Source organism: Diabrotica undecimpunctata, chromosome 4 (assembly GCF_040954645.1).
Source record: "Diabrotica undecimpunctata isolate CICGRU chromosome 4, icDiaUnde3, whole genome shotgun sequence".
Classification (NCBI taxonomy): domain Eukaryota; kingdom Metazoa; phylum Arthropoda; class Insecta; order Coleoptera; family Chrysomelidae; genus Diabrotica; species Diabrotica undecimpunctata.
Window position 1 is genome coordinate 35,511,280 of NC_092806.1, and position 17,517 is coordinate 35,528,796.

Consider the following 17,517-nt stretch of genomic DNA (forward strand, 5'->3'; position numbering starts at 1 on the left):
GAAGCTTTGCACGAAACTGAAAAAGGTATTCTACTAAATGGTTACCGGCTAAACAACATCAGATATGCAGATGATACCATAGTATTTGCGGACAACTTAACAGAAGGTCAACTTTACGTCAACCAATCCCCTGTAGAAAGAGTGACGCACTACAACTACCTTGGCACCATAATCAATAAAGAATGGACCAAACAACCAGGAGATTAGAGCACGCATCGGAAAAGCTAGATCCACCTTCAATCGGATGGGGGCCTTCTTCAAGAGTCACAACCTCTCTCATGATACAAAAGTAAGAATGCTGCGATGCTACGTCTTCTCTGTCCTTTTCTATGGTGTTGAATCGTAGACCTTAAACGAAGATATGTGTTGAAAACTGGAAGCATTTGAGTTGTGGCTATATCGGAGAATGATTAAGATCCCGTGGACTGACCGAGTCACAAATGAGGAGGTTCTCAGAAGAATAAGAACCGAGAGGTACTGACCACCATCAAATCTCGAAAGTTACAGTTGTTCGGACATATTATGCGAAATGAATCCAGATATGCTCTCCTTCAAGCCATCCTGCAAGGAAAAAACACGAGGTCCAGGAAGAAGAAGAACATCTTGGTTAAACAACCTCAGAATCTGGTTCAATACAACATCTGTGCACCTTTTCCGCGCTGCTGCAGATAAGATAAATATTGCCATGATGATCGCCAACATTCGTAACGGATAGGCACATCAAGAAGAAGAAGAAGAAGATATTTACAACTTATCTTAAGTATACAGTTAAAATTTGAGAATAAGATTTAGAATTAAAAATTTATAAAGTTAATTTAAGATTTCGCGGTCAGTAGTGGGAGCTGAATAGTGGCTCACCCCACTGACGTCGACAGACACAACATATTAATATAAACAGTTCACTTTGTTGCAGTCTCCTCTATTTCTCGTTGTTGTGTTATGATTGCTGTCTAATCAGGTCAAAAGTTCTTTTGTTTTCAATTGCTATATTCATTAGTTCATGTGACTAGCGTAGAGATGACCCAGGTCCAGCTGCAGCAAGTTTCGCCCTACATTGTATGTAGGCCATACGAATATAACATAATGCCCATCATCCACTGATCTCTCAGATCTTTTGCCTGGCTTTGAAAGAATATAATTATTTTTTTCCTTTTTATAACTATACATACTGTCGTGATGTTTTTAATGCAGCAGGTACTCCCTTAAATAAATAAATGTTCAATGATATGTATTTTAATAAATAAACATACATTTCAATATGTTAGCTGTTGAACAGATGAAAATGGCTTCATTCATTTTTTCCAATTCGAAATACTCCAACGCATTTAACACACGTTGTTGTGCTCGACAATTCAGTGGTTTACCAGGTGTACTCTTAAAATTAAAATCCAAAAAGTTTTTTATATCATTCTATTGACGTGGTTTTAGCCATATTTAAATAACTAAATAACTTGTTACCCTAATAAATCTAACACAAAGGTAACGATTAGTCGTTGTAACAACTGTTTAATAAAAAATATGTATATTCAAAGTACGAATAAGATATTTAAATGATATGAAAATAATTTATAAAAACACTACAAACGCTGTCAAAACAAAATTTACAACTGTCAGTAGGTGGATCAATCACCGATCATCGTCCTGTATTTGTTCGGAGACATAGGACATTAAGAAGCTTACTATTCGATAACCTTCACAATTTTTTACTTTGAGTTTTACACGTATTGTTATGAAAGTTGATCAAAGCCACTGTTGGGATATTTTTCCACTTTGGTACATATTGGCGAATATTAATATAAGTCTATTCACTGCGTCTTTGTCCGTAATTTTTAAAAATTCTACGTAAAAGTGTCTCACCCGGCTGTGTTTTCCTTCTTAATGCTGCTTATATCAGCTTCTACTTCCCATTGTCTTTAAATCTTATTATTACATAGTTCATCCATGTTATTTTTATTTCTTCAATATTAACTATTGGATTTGTAATGTAAACATAGCAAGGAAATAAAGAAGAAAAAATAAGGGGTAGTTAGCCTAGAGAAGAGTAATAATCATTTAAATAATTAGTATATATTCCAAATTGAATAAAGAACAAATAATTCGACATAGTTAATGTATACATTTCACATTAAACAAAGAATGGAAACTCGACCTAGTTTAAGTGTATTACATGAGTCTCAAATATCAGGTCGCCACGGTTGTTTAAAAGAAAAAAAATCACGTTTAAAAACATAGACCTTCGCCGGAAAATAACACCACCGCCTGACCCGGTTTAATGACGGGGACTCAGCCAGCAAAAAATAAAAAAACTCGACCTTGGTACTACGATCGGAAATTGAGAATATGGGCTCATAAAAAACGAACGAAGCGGGCCAGACGAGGGCAGTAAGAACGAGGCACCTGAGAGTGCTCCACGCCAGAAGCACGGGTGATCGAGACATACGCAGCCCAGTGAGCGCGCTATTGTAACTCGACGGGGTAGTGTACCGTATAAGTGCCGGTATCTGGAGTTTCGAAAGTTCGTGATAGCGCGCGGTACTTCAACAGACTGATCTTGAATTCCTGTAGGACTGAAGGCGTATTCATTAGCTAGGGCCTAAATACGCGAAGGTAACTAAACTTCGCGCCTGATCGAATCATTTTTGGTTATAACTGATATCTTGTTATCTTAGTAGTATACTATTTAATACATTGTAAACTCGAAATTTGGTTTTATTGTTCTTCCCGGCCGTTACAGGTGGAGACTAGAAGAGTACACATTTTTCGCTTATGCAGTTCTCCGGCTTCTAAAGCAAGCCCATAGACTCAACTCTTTACAGGACCTAAGACCTAGAAGTCCTTAATCCCCTTTTTCCAAAATCTCCCTACCTTCCGTAAGCCGCGAGGGCGAAACCAGTCAGCTCAGACTAGTGAAACCAGTCAGCTCAGACTAGTGGGACCAGTAAGCCTTGCCCCGCTCGCAGGGATAAGTATCCCCTAAGAATTGTAGACGCATCCAAGGATTTTGAGACAGGCATCTTTTACAATGATGACAGCAGCATTTATTAGAATGGTGACAGTAGGGTTCCCGCGAATATTATAATCGGTTCTCCAATTATTTACAGTGGACCCCCCCCCCCAATTATTACAGATTTTCTTGAGCGTCTGCCAAGTGTCCCGGCCTTTTTGATTTATAGAGGCCTGCTGCTTCTTTGGTATTTTTATGCAGTTTAAACGAATCGTGTTTACGTTTTAGTATCTCGATTTTTTTTGCACTGGTCTTCCACAATTTTATTTTAACCTTCTCTGGTAGCTTTTGTTATCTCTGTGACTAGACGCTGATATGCGGCATAGTCTTTCCCCCTAGGATTCTTTTCTTTTGTTTATCATCTTTAGTATAATCTCAGTCATCCATGTTTTTTTTTCCTTTTTATCATTTTCTGTAACAGTTATTGTTATTTCCCTCCCAAAGTGATTTATTTTTGTATTAACATCATTAACTACTTCTGACTTAGATATGTTGTTCTTCAAATATTTAGCAATTCAGAAATTCTTTAGTAAGAAAAAATTACCACATCTAATATAGGTTTCGTTATTTGCAATTTTTCATCAATAAAACAGACTCCAAAGACAAGAATCGACCTATCGAATTATCAAAGGGCCCGGCCACATGAATGAGATGAACGCAAAATCACATGATGCCCAAAAGTCCGGAGCGTCATCCTCGTCGGTGGTGCGGCGTCTGAATATCCAAGCGAGGCCATGTGGCGCCAGTTGTAATCTTGTTCTCGTTGAACCATCATCTCGGTCGCAACACTATTCCACGGTTTCTCCAGCATCCTTGGCGCATCTTCCGGTCGTGAATATTGCTCTGTGAACTTCCGCGTCCTGATAAATTTGATTGTTAGTTTAGTGTCTCGAAAGTTCTTTGTGATTTTATTTGTAACTTAATTTTAGTTGTGGATTAAGTAACGGTAAGGCTTTATGTTTTATTATAGACAATTATTTTAGTTTATTTTATTTGTTGTGAAAAGAAATAATGATTAAAGTAAAATATTAAGAGTTTTATGACATTTCTTTTAGTTTTGTTGAGTAGCTATTTTCTGGTGGTATTTTAATAATATTTATTATTTTTATTGTAAATAATATCAAAGTTACATAAGAAAGAAGAGATCGAAACGTCAAAATAAACGTATTTTAAATTGAAATTGTGGTTAATTTCCAATGAATATAGCAATAATATTTCTTTTACTATTTATTTGATATTTTATTATTTTTTAATTAATATTAAAAATAATTGATAATTTGATTATTTAATTAATTAAATACAATTTTTCTCGTTCTTCTATTCAATCCTTGTCTTCAGTGTTTTTGCATCTTTTTCAGTTTTTCATCCATATTCTTTCCTTTTTTGTGTCCTGTTTAGTTCTGATTTTTGTTTTTCTCTTTGTTACTTAAAATTTGATGAACTTAAAAATCTTTAACCCCTTTACTGTTTTCTTGCCAATAATAGATTTATTTACAATAATAGATTTATTTAAAGCTGAATTTTGCCGAGAATGTCAATTTTAGGACGCCAAAAAAGATGCAAGAAAGTTAACCACTTTTGCTGCTGGGCTTTCCCCTAAAACCCCCCTCATGGAGGGAGGAAACGGAAAAAAATCGGTTTATCAAGAATCAGTACACTATAGTAAATAATGTTTTAAATAAAAAATGTAGCTATGATAATTTTGAACGAAAACGGTTTGGAATGAACCGTTCCTCAGAAACAACGTTTGAAGCGATCGGCGATTATGAATGTCAGTTACGCGTGCGAAATCAATGTTCAATAAAATTTGTATCAGCACGACAGTAAAAATTTTATATGTTTTGATTCGAGTGCCCTATCGACAAAAGTCAAAATGCATTTTAAAGATAAGAAGTGCAGCTTTTGTATGCATGTTTTGTATTGTACTCCAAATAAATTCAGTTTTTATAAAGGTGTTAAATAAATAAACGAGGCCCGATTTCTGCCATTTTTATAGTGCTCTTGAGATTAATACAATTCATACCTTTCATTGACCGGTCACTACGAATTTTTAATTACCAGAGGCTAATCTTTAAAACCTATAGCATGAACTTTTAATTTTGAGTTTTAACAACAAACGTGAGCCATTTGAAATATGCTTTAAACACGCTAAATTTTCACATTAAACATTTAAACATTTAAACTTTCACATTATAAACGATCTAAAACATTTGAAACTGCTCTTTTTCAATTATACTGGTACGTTTTTCAAAAGTACCTAACTTCTGCTATAAATTAGATCCAAAATCGTTTTCTTAAAGACATTTCCCGTGACGTGCAATCATTTGTAATGTAAAACATTAAATTCCGCGTTTTTTATTCATATTTCAAATGCCTCTTATTTGTTTGCCACAACTCAAAATTGAAATTTCATGTAATAGGTTTTAAAGATTGATCTCTGAAAATGAAAATTTTACTACGACTGGTTAACGAAAGTGATCAATTTTATTGATTATTAAAAAACCAACAACTCGGATTATGGTGTAAATTTTCATTTTATTTTAAAATTTAGCATTTTTGCGCATGTTACATATATTTAATAACATTAACGTGAGGTTTTTAAATATTTCAAAAATAAAAAAGGAAATTCATATTGGGATTCGAACTCACGTACACCAGCGTATGAACCAAACACGTAAAAGATTTGCCAATTGGACATGATACTAACGGATTTCAAAATTGACAGTTGTCTGTCATACAGTGATTATTTTGAAATACAAAAGTCTAAAATAATTATGAACATTTAATAAATAATACAAAACATATCACATAAATAATAATATTAATATATATATTATATTATATAAGTATATAATACTATATATAATATAATATATTTATAATATTAAATATATATACAAAAGGAATATTTTTATTCTCGAGAGAGGAAGAGAGAGAAAATATATCTTATGTCTCTCTCTTACTCATTATCTTACATATGTAATGGTTTCACAGATTCACTCCCGTGCAAATTTCCAACGCCGACCGTGAGTATAGAAATATAACTTCAAAAAGGAAAATAGAAAGGAAAGATTGAAATTGGGAACTTAGAATATTAGAAGTATACAAGGCAAAGAAAAAGAACCGGAGATGGAGTTTAAAGAAACAGGGCTAGATATACTGAAAATAACTGAAACTAAAAAAATGACAAAGAATAGTACAAACAGAGAATGAGCATGTATTTATATATAGTGGAATCAAAGTAAACAAGAGAGCAGCGGCAGAGGTGGGATGCATATTGCACACCAGATTAACAGAACAAATAACTAATTGGGAAGCTTGGTCAGAGGGAATACTATCAGTTGAGATGAAAGACAAAGCAAGAATTTAAAAACAATAATAATTGTATATGGCCCAAACGATGACGACTCAGTTTATAATCAGGATAAATTCTGGGAAGAATTAGTATTGGTCACGGAAGACGCAAAAGGAAATATATAATTAGTAGGTGACTTTAATATAAACATAGGTGCAAATAAACAGGAATATTATTAGGCATTAGGAAAATATGGAAAAACAGTATGAAACAATAATGGAAAAAGAATGTTAGACTAGTGTATGATGCACAATTTAATAATAACTAATACATTTTTTGAACAAAAAGATATCCACAAGTACACAAAAGAAGTTAAAAGTAGAGAAGAGAAAGCGATAATTATTGGTTACATGTTAGTAGAAAAAAAAAAAATAACAGGAGAAACGTCATAGACAAAAAAGTTACAAGGGGTCGAGAAATACGAAGTGACAACTATTTAGTAGTGATGAAAATAAAACAAAATAAGTCAGATAATAATAACATTAACAAACTGCAAAAAAGAAACAAGAATATAAAACTATTATGTCATATAAATTACAAAATAAAGAAATTACTGAGAAGTACCAGGTGACCATAAATCAAAAGCGAGGAAATACTTAAGAAAATATAGAGTTTCGAAACGTAGAACAACTATAGAACTACTTCTAAGAGGTTATAATAAATACAGCGACAGAAATATGTGGAACAAATAAGAAGTGCAATAAAAGAAAGCAAACTGCATGGTGGAAATAAGGAATAAGATACCAAATTAAAAGAAAGGAAATTGCTTGAAAAATATACTTACAAAATAAAACACCAGAAAGCTATGAAGAATATAATAAATATAGAAGATTAGTAAAAGAAGTTTTTACAAAAGCAAAAAAGGACACATGGACAAAAATATGGATTTGGAGAAAAGATCGAAATAAAGAGTAAAAAGAATCAGAAACTGTTCAATGGAGTTTTAAAATCAATGAGAAAAAAATGCAAGACATAAAAACATAGAGAATACAACTGGTGAACTTATCACAGAAGAAAATAAAATAACGAAAAGACGGAGAGAATATAAAGACATCTCCCCAAGCGGTAGTGAGAAATCAAGTCCATTATTTTTTAATTCATTGACGCTTTTTAAAATAACGTGGCACAAGTCGTCGCATGTCCTGATTCGGACATGGGTTTAGACAATAATCCTTTAAAACTGAATTTAATTTTAAAAGAAAACTAATACAATTTCAGAAAAATAAAACAAAATGACATCAAACCTTTGGGAGAAAATACAGAAAAACTCCTGACCAAAGGAGGGGTGAACTGCAGAAAGACATAAAGGTTAACATGAAGCAAGAAACAAAAAAGTTTTTAAATACATTATCATCCAGCCTTAAAAGTCCATCCGAGGCCCCTTCCTCGTGTTTCTAACCCTGTCTATCTTACGCCACTCTCATCCAGTTTTTATTTTGTCTTCTAAAATCGTCATCCCATCGTGTATGTGGTCTACCGACACTTCTCTTGTCTTCATTTTCATGTAATGAAAGGGTTTCTACGTCTGTTTACATAGCTAGTTTCAACTACTTTTAATGTTTTTTTGACTGATGATGGTCCTACTGGACCGAAAACGTTTTGAAGATTTGTATTCCTTTTGGATAAATTTTAAATATTTTTTAATAAAATATATCATTATACACAAGAAGTTCTTACTTCTATGTAAGTTCTTTTAAACTATGGTATACAGCCAACCACTGGGATTTTCCCTTTTTACTTTAGAATATACAGTAGAACTTCGGTTAACCGAGATCCCGGGTTAACCGAGGCCATCCTAATAGGAATTTTATTAATTTTAATGAGAAAGTATCACGTCCAAATAAACAAGCGATGTAAAGCGCCTTAACTAACCGCAACTGCAATACGTGCGCTGGAGTGGATACGTGGGAGTTCGTGTTTATCCGACTGTACTATTCGGAACCGTCCGTGAGTCGGTCTCCCACAAGACGCCATCTTGTTTTACTGTACGTAGCAGTGGAAGTGCTTTGTTTACTCTTTCAAGTGCGTGTTTGTAGATCAGTAATCTGTTTTACTACTGTTAATAGCGTGTGTGTAATAAGTGCAATGAGTGCTAAGCGCAAGCGTGTCGTTGTGTCCTTAGACATAAAACTAAATGTGATTCGTCGTCTTGACAAGGGCGAATTTAAAAGTGTAGCTACTGATTTGGGTGTTGGTGAGGTTACCGTAGGTGACTGGAGGAGGAAAAGGGCAGAGTTAGAAAAATGGGGCGCTAAGAGCTTGAATAGTGATTGCAATCCAGAGCGAAAAACTTTAAAGAAGTGTGAATATGAAAAATCTTCTGAGGAATTATTAATATGGTTTTCGGAAATGAGAAGTAAGGGCAGTTCAATGAGCGGACCTATTTTACAGGCAAAAGCGCTAGCTTGTCAAAAAAGGTTTGGCGATGGTGATGAACCATTTACCGCTAGTTCTGGGTGGTTAATGCGATGGAAGAACCGATATGGAATTCGACAACTTAATATATCTGGTAAAAAACTTTCAACAAATGTAACTGAAGTGCCTATTTTTCAAGGAAAAATTTCTAAATTGATTTTGAATGAGGGCCTTACATCGGATCAAGTTTTTAACTGTGATGAAACAGGCCTGAATTTCTGAATATTGCTGAGTAAAACCTTAGCTAGTCGGCAGGAAACATCAGCTCCTGGTTATATGAAATGTAAAAATCGAGTTACAGTTCTAGCAGGAAGTTTGAAATTAAAACCAGTCGTAATTGGTAAGCCTAAAAAGCCACGTGCTTTCAAAAACACTAATTTGGACACCTTCCCCAGCATATATAGGAATCAGAAAAATGCATGGATGGACTCGCATATTTTCAAAAATTGGTTTTTTGATGATTTTGTTCCAATTGTTGAAGCTTTCCTGAAGAAAAAAATCTTCCTCCCAAGGCCATTCTTGTTCTTGACAACGCTCGATCTCATCCAGATGATGATGAACTAGTGAGCAATGGTATTGGAGCCATATTTTTACCACCTAATGTTACTTCCCTTATCCAGCAGCTTGATCAAGGAGTACTTGAAACTTTTAAACGAAATTATAAAAAGGTACTGCTAAACATGATACTGGGGAAATTAGAGGAAGGTCTAAGTGTCACTAATGATCTAAAACTCATCACACTGAAAGATGTTGTTTACTGGTGCTCAGAGGCCTGGGATAACGTTAGAGATAACACGATCAGAAGGTCATGGCGCAAACTTTTTGGTATTGATGAACGGGCAGCTGTTCTAAAAAAGCAACCGAGTTAAATGCGTTTTATACCAAAACAATGTATGTTTGTCCCAATTTTTATGTTAACCTAACAATCGTCTTTATATTGTACTATATTTAGGTTAATCGAGGTTCTACTGTAATCACTTTGTGATTTTCTTTTTTGACAGAATCTTCTACCACACTATTCGTTAGTTATTGCTGTTGCTATTCCTTTTCTGCTTTTATTATTTGTTAGTCTGCTAGTTATTATCTTTGCTTAAGTTGAGTTCGTGAATTTCCAGTCTTTTAAAGGTTCAGTGAGTCTATACTTTTTTTCTAGATTAAACAGAGAGGAATCCAGGCTTTAATGACCAAACTTAAAATCTGTCACAGGACCTTTGAACTACTCGGTCTCTACAACGAATTATACACGCAAACTAGTTAAATCTAAAGTAAAATATCAACTAAACAATTCAAGTTTTATTTAGTAATTTAAATTTACATTACTTATTTTTATTTACAAACAGGCTCATTTTTCGTTTAAATTTATCGGACTAAAGACTTAAGGTGTATGCAATACAGACACAATGACCTAAGAACAAGTGAAATGTTCCATCTTTTAAAGTCACGACTGCTGTACTCATTAGAACGGAGCACACTTTGTAATTAACAAAAACAAGCACACTTGGTGATTTTCATTTTTAACAATCATACTTTTTACGGTACGATATCTTGCATTTACTGATTATTAAAAAAACGCGTTTAGAATTATTTATAATGAGTCTAAAAGTCTTCAGAATGCAGTTTTCCCAACCTTCGAGGATGGGATTATTGTGCTAGGGCCATACAATTATAGTAAATTCGAAAAAATAATTGTCAAATTCAATTTTATTGCATTATAGTTTATTTTTATGAACGAGAGAGTAATTAGCATAATTTTAACTGGTAGCTCCGACCACTCCATGGGCGTGCTCAAGATTAATTGAAAAATTACTTTGAATAATTGTAAAAAATAAATGAATTATTTCAGTGTTATAAAGTGTTATGTGTATGTAAACAAAAGTGACCTCTTTTATCACACACTATATTAGAACTGACTGGCCTACATTAAAAAGGGTTTTAAAAAATTCACATTTTTTTTAATTTTTAAAAATTACAAAAGAGAAAAAGAGTTTTTAAAACCGTCTAAGGTATGTTAAATAGATGAATAAAAATATTAATATAAAACTTACAGCTACTTGTTACAAATCCAAATCAGATTCAGAAGATGAACTTTCAGAACCAAGATTTATAATAACTGGCTCGATCATTTTATCAGTAATATTGTCCAGCTTCCACATTTTTTCCTCTTCTTTAATAGTGTGATTTACTGCCTTTTCCCAGTTTTCAGGTTTTACATTATTTACGGCCTCCAAAAACAACTGTTTAACATCATGAATTTTAAAAGTGGTATTTTTTCTTGAAACTTCACTCTTTATCTGTGCCCATACCAGTTCAATCGGGTTTAATTCACAATGATATGGTGGGGATCTAAGTAGTGTCATTCCACGATTTTTGGCAATTTCATCAATTTCGTATTTTTTAAATTTTTCTTTATGAAGGGCACACAACGAATAAAGTTCCTTTCTTATAGATCCGGGATGGTACGTAATATATTTTGAACTCAGCCAATTCTGCAAGTCTTTTTTTAACCACTTGGTTGTGGGCAGTCCTTCTATAAGTCTGGAGTGATAACTTGCATTATCCATTACTATTACACAGTTCTTAGGAAGAAGATCTATCATTTGTTCGAACCATTCTTGAAAGACATCAGCGTTCATGTCTTCATGGTAGTCACCGGTACGAGTTGATTCAAAAGTTAATAAACCACCTTCAACAAAACCGTCTGAACTGCCAATGTGTACTATTACCAGCCTGCGTCCCTTTCCTGATGGTGGGTTTAAACCAGTAGATAAGTTATTTACAAAAGCGTGCCTTTGACTTGTAACAGTTTCATCCTGCCAAAATTTCTTTGGTGTATGACCCTCGTTGATCCATGTTTCATCAAGATAAAATATTTTTCTTTTTTGGTTTCTCATTTCCTTTATGGTTCTTAGAAAATGTCTTCTCCATATGACAATATCGCTTCTTTCTAATAAAATAGACTTTCTGGGATTCTTTTTCCAGCGGAAGCCTATTTCTTTTAAAAGTTTCCATAACGTACTTCGACTCATTTCTGGGTAATCCTTATCATCTCGAACTGAGACAAGAACTTTATCCAATGTTGGAAATTCTTGTCTAAAGAAGAATTCATGCACTTTCCGTCGAAGTCCTTCTTTAAAATGATATTCTATTTGAAATTTTGGTTTCCCTGGAGCATTACGTGGCATTTAAAAACTACCACATGTCTCTTCTTTAATAACTCTGTAAATCGTAGATTTCCCAACACCAAGTGTACTGCTAACTAACTCAACGGTCTCATCAACACTTTTACATAAACGTTTGTCTGTAAATGATTTAAAACAATTAAATATTAATGTTTTTTCATTAACTGTTAGAGGACCAATTTTTCGGCGTTTACACGGCACTTCCAAATTTTCCATAACACTAGTATACACAATAAACTGCACCTTGGAATACCTTCCTACAAAATGGAAAAACCCACTATCACATTTTCTGTGGAATAAGTTTAGAAGGTAATTATCTAGTCAATTACTGTCGTAGATTCCTGGAATTAAAGAATTAAATGTTTGATTGTTGAAACCCTTACTTCGTGGAATGCACTCGTTTCAGATAAAATAAAACGTTTTATTTTATCTAAAGAATTAAACTTTATTTTGCAAATAGGTAGGTACTTATTAAACTTTTATTGGTTATATATAACCAATAAAATAAACATCTTACATTTCTTGCAAATTCATTAGTACCTGTTAACCTCCATCACTCCGACACTGGCAACCTTATTTAGGGATTAGTAACCCTCACAACTATTGTATTCTATTCTGCTCCAACCTTTATACCTGGTGGTCATACTCAATTTAAAATTGTTTTCCTATATACTTCTGTAAACTTGTTGACAAATATCTGTTTTTCATTGAGTCACCCGTATCAACAGTTTAGGGATTTGCATACATAATTTATTGTTTTATTACTCTCTCATACATAAAAATACACTATAAATAATGAATAATGGCTATCAATTTTTATAATAAAACTATTGACTTGAAACTTCAATTTAAAATGAATAGATTATTAAAACTATGATTACTCGTGATTGGTTTAGATCATGAGATCTGGGTGCTGGGTGGGAATCCCTGGGTGCTCCACAGGGTACCAAGAATCTAGAAGAATATCACCAATTTTTCGTTTCCAAAAAAATAAATCCCAAGTGATATACATTCCGAGACATGGTGCAGTATTTTACAAGGCATTCGGACGCAGCAAGTGAAATAGGACTTGTGGTAAATGAGGAAAATACCAAATATTTGTTGGTTTCTAAAAATCCTCGAAATATCCAACAGAGAATTCAAATTAACAACCATACCTTTGAGCAAGTCAAAGAATTTACATATCTTGGATCGCTAGTAAACGCAACAAACACGACAAGCGACGAAATAAAAAGACGCATAGCAATAGCAAACAGAACTGTTCACGGTCTTCAGAAACATTTAAAAAATAAAAATATAAAACGTGCATTAAAGCTTAATATATACAAGACCTTAATAAGTCCGGTTTTATAATATGGGGCTGAAACGTGTGCCTTATCTCAAAATGATGAAAGACTTCTTGGTATTTTTGAGAGAAAAATTCTTAGAACGATTTTTGGGGCCGTAAATGAAAATGGGTTATGGTGTCAAAGATACAACTTTGAACTATATCAGTTATACACCGATCCAGATATTATAAAATTCGTTAAACTGCTGAGACTTAAATGGGCTGGACACATTGCTAGGATGTCAGATCACGAATAAACGAAGAGATTAACATTTTCAAAACCAGAGGGCACAAGAAGCATAGGACGACCACGAATGAGATGGATTGATGATGTGGAAGAAGACCTACCGATTCTAAGGATTAGAAGATGGAGGGAAGTTGCTAGGAATCGACAGAAGTGGCGACTTCTTTGTGAGCAGGCTTTGATCCACAACGGATTGTTGAGCCACTTATGATGATGATGATATATTCCGAAAAAGAACAAACCTGTTCTTTCACTTTCAACACTTCATCATGATAATACAATTGATCCATCAAGAGGACATGCTAGGAAACCTGAAATAGTTACATTATATAATGTTACGAACTGATTGATTGACACTGTTGACCAGTTATCGACATAAACAACATTTTCTATGCTTTGTTAAACATTTGTGGAATTAACTGTCAAATAATTTATAAAATGAACACAAGATTACAAATTGAATCGTTGCCATTCGGCAAGGAAGAAAGGTAACAAATTCTGCGGCTACCTCGAACATTACGCGAATGACCGAGTAACACACCTACAGATTGGAGTGAACCTTTGGCTAAACCTTCAAAAACAAAAAAAAATGTGTGATTTGTCCCAGAACAAAAGATAGAAAGGGTCATTATGTGTTATGTTTGCAGGGATTTTGTTTGTTTAGAAAACGTATCTTTTAAATGTTATACTTGAGTTAGCGAGTTAAGTGATTAATATTATTGTTTAAGTTTGTTTTTGTGTTTAAAGATCTATACTTTTTTCGTCATTTCAGAACATTGCGATTATCTTTTAAGTTGCTAATTTTCGTATTTTGAAAATGTGCAACAAATTTTGTCAAGTTTTATTATTTCTTGAGTTTATTTATTTAATACACACTATATCTAATAAAAAATACATTTTTAATACAAATACTGAATTATAAAGTTTTGTGAAATTATTGTGCCGTGGAGTATGTTATACTGCACCACATCAAGCACGTAAGTTTTAAGCACCACACCAACGCAGAGTTAAAAGTCAATTAGTAAGAAAAATATTGCGCCTTATTCATGTTCATTAAAATAAGAGTTCAGAACTGTTGGTGGGTTGACAATTCTAGTGCCATTCTGAAAAGAGAAAATAATAAAAAACCTGAAAAAAGAAAGCATGCTCTAAGGAAAGACATTGAGTTATAATGAAAAGGCATTTGTGAACAAACAAGTCAGAAATTTCTATCAACAAATAAAGAAAGAATGTAGTGGGTATTTTAAGGATGAGAAGTAATAGTTATTGAGCGAAATAAATGAGAAATTAGAAAGATGGAACGTACATTTATAAATTTATTAAACATGAAATATCAAGATGAATGATCAATACTTACAAATATCCTAGTACAAATACTACAGTTAATTAGTTTTCTGGTATTTTATTCGCTGAAGTCACTTATGTTTGGAATGGTACAATGGTAGTGTCATCTTAGAAGCTGGTAGTGTTTTATAACTCACAATGTGATGTCACAAGTGTATAACAAGTGTAGGATCGTGTAGTACACGTTTTTAAGGGACTCCTGCTTTAATGTTTTTTAAAATTTTTATATACTCCTTGTTTAGTTATAAAATGCCTTAATAAAGATAAGCACCAAACGGGTGTCTATCTTCTTGATGTCGGCGACCACATTGATCCATCTTATTCTGTTCACAGCAACTCGAAATTGATCAGTTATTAGGATATACGTCTGCTTACAGGGCCTCTTTTCCTCTATCTTGCTGTATGAAATCAATTGTAGAAGTCCGTATTGATTATTATACATAATGAGGCCGAAGTAAGCCAATTTGCTGTTTTGTACGGTGTTAATAATGTCTTTGTTTGTTCTTAGTTTTAAATGTCTCAAAAACTTTTTTATGGCATCTTCTAAGACTCTAGCTTTCTACTTTGTAAAGGAGGACACTAAAGATGTACCATCTAAGAACTCTTGCAACTCTGTTGAACTCCTTTTTCGACTGTGAAGATCTTGGACAGTTCATTTTTAAATCTAACTATTGCTTTTTGTTGGAAAATAAGTTTAAGATTAGTTTTATATCCTTACCATCGTGTCCTGATATTTTTAGGATATTGATTAGCTTCCCATGTCAAATGTCTTCTTGAAATCGAGGAAACATGCAAACACATCGCAGTTGACATCACTGGCTCTCTGTCTTAGAATTTGCTATGCTTCTACGAATTCAAATTAAACTTCTCTAAGGTGTTCTTTGAGTGACTTAGACAGAGTGTTCTTAGACAGAGTGGTAGAAGTATACAAGAAAACATAAGAATACATGGAGAACAAATTAAAAAAGTTGAAAAATATAAATATCTGGGTACAATAATTAACGAAAATAATGAGTATGAGAATATACCAAGGCTGGCCTAGATATTAACCTCGCGAAAACAGAGTACCTATCTACAAGTGAAGAAGACATAGAAGATCTACAGATTGATGACAACGTAACAATCAAAGGAAAGGATAAATTCAAATACCTGGGGTTTATAATCACGAAAAAGGCAACAACAGAGGAAGAAATTACACAAAGATTAGGACAAACAAGAACAGCAATCCGACAACTTAACTCAGTATGGTGGGATAGACACCTAAATATGAAGACAAAAACGCAGATTTATAAAACATTAGTGCGAAGTATTATGACATATGGGGCTGAAAATTGGATCATAAACAAGAAAAACAGCAGTAAGATAGTAGCAACAGAGATGGAATGCCTGCGAAGATGCTGCAGAGTAACAAGAATGGATAGGAGAAGTAATGACGAAATAAAGCAAAGAACATCAATAGAAACAGACATACTAACATATATAGAACAAAAAAAAAAGGTGGTATGGACATGTAAGAAGAACTAGCGACAGCAGATGGATAAAGAGAATAACCGAATGGAGCCCCATAGGAAGGAGGAAAAGAGGACGACCCCGAAAATCCTGGAGGAACGAAGTAGACGACGCCATGAGTAAGAGAGGCCTAAACGATGGAGAATGGAACAACAGAGAGAGATGGAAACGGTTGAGCGAGGGAAGGCAGTGAATACTGTAGAATCCCTAAATATATATATATATATATATATATATATATATATATATATATATATATATATATATATATATAAATAATGAGTATACAGGAGATTAAGGCAAGAATAGGAGATGCAAGAAATTCTTTCAACAAACTGAAAAAAGTACTCTGCAGCAATGACATTTCAATTTCTTTAAAGATAAGACTTCTGAGATGCTACGTGTTCTCCGTATTATTTTATGGGTTGGAGGCTTGGACATTAAAGAAATATGTTTCGGACAGGTTAGAAGCCTTCGAGTTATGGGCCTACAGAAGGATATTAAGAATAAGTTGGGTGGATAGAGTCACGAATGTCGAGGTATTGAGAAGAATGGGAAAAGATAAAGAGGTTTTAAATACAATTAAAGTCAGAAAACTGCAATATCTGGGACATGTCATGAGGGGCGAGCGTTATAACTTGCTGCAATTAATAATACAAGGAAGAATACAGGGTAGAAGGAGTCGCGGAAGAAGACGCATCTTCTGGTTAAACAATTTGAGAGCTTGGTTTAACTGCACTTCTGCTGACCTCTTTAGAGCAGCGGTATCGAAAGTGCGAATTGCCATGATGGTTGCCAACCTTCTTAGAGTAGATGGCACATGAAGAAGAAGAAGGTGTTCTTCCAATTTGCTGTATACGGTCGACTAAATAATAGTAAGTAGTACATGACTCATGAAACTAATTAATCTATGTTCTTCACATTTCCTAGCTTTGGCTTTTTTTGTTTTGAAACTGAATGCATATTAATAGTAGTAAGTTTTTTGGTAAGTGGCCAGTAAGAGCTGTGATTTGGTGTGCCTCTAATAGCTTTAGAACTTCACCATGCACTTCATCAGGTTCTGGCGATTTCTCATCTTTAATACGTTTGGACAGATCACACACAATAATAAAAAGAAGAAAAACTGCTTATCTGGGTCAT

General features: G+C 33.8%; 1 protein-coding gene across 3 annotated transcripts in view; it reads left to right on the forward strand.

Annotated features, from left to right (window-relative positions):
- The first annotated feature begins 3,729 nt into the window (after positions 1–3,729).
- The window catches only part of LOC140439443 (fasciclin-2-like), a 195,352-nt gene continuing 181,564 nt past the window's right edge, over positions 3,730–17,517 (forward strand). Inside the window, exon 1 of one of the 3 annotated variants that reach the window (XM_072529347.1) lies at positions 3,730–3,950. The gene's annotated coding sequence lies outside the window, so the exon portion shown is untranslated. The remainder of the gene's footprint in view (positions 3,951–17,517) is intronic. The other 2 variants (XM_072529348.1, XM_072529349.1) reach the window with 2 other exon arrangements.